The sequence below is a fragment of the Egretta garzetta genome, unplaced genomic scaffold (genome assembly GCF_000687185.1).
Source record: "Egretta garzetta isolate BGI_Z169 unplaced genomic scaffold, ASM68718v1 scaffold307, whole genome shotgun sequence".
Classification (NCBI taxonomy): Eukaryota; Metazoa; Chordata; class Aves; order Pelecaniformes; family Ardeidae; genus Egretta; species Egretta garzetta.
In genome coordinates, this window is record NW_009260294.1 from 860,546 (window position 1) to 860,883 (window position 338).

Here is a 338-nt window from a genome sequence, read left to right on the forward strand (position 1 = left end):
GTCGGGGGCTTTTTTTTTTTTTTTGTTTCCTATCTTGCACGCCGAGGAGAGTCAGCTCTAGCTTCCTTGCAGCCACGGAAAGTGGGGTGGCAGGGCAAGGAGATTTCGGCAGTTGCAAAGCTTGCACGGGAAGGATGGTGTATGGCGGGGGGGTGTGTTGCTCTTAAGCCATCTTGCTTATGGAGGGAGAAGGAAGAGGCACGGGGAGGCTTCGTGTGCTTGCTCAGCGCATCGCTGTAGAGTTGTGTCCCCGGCGCAGGCGGAGGGTCTGGTGCCGTACATGGCTTTTCAGGCTCAGGATGGGTGGCCACGGAGCGGCAGGAAGGCTCGGGGGGACT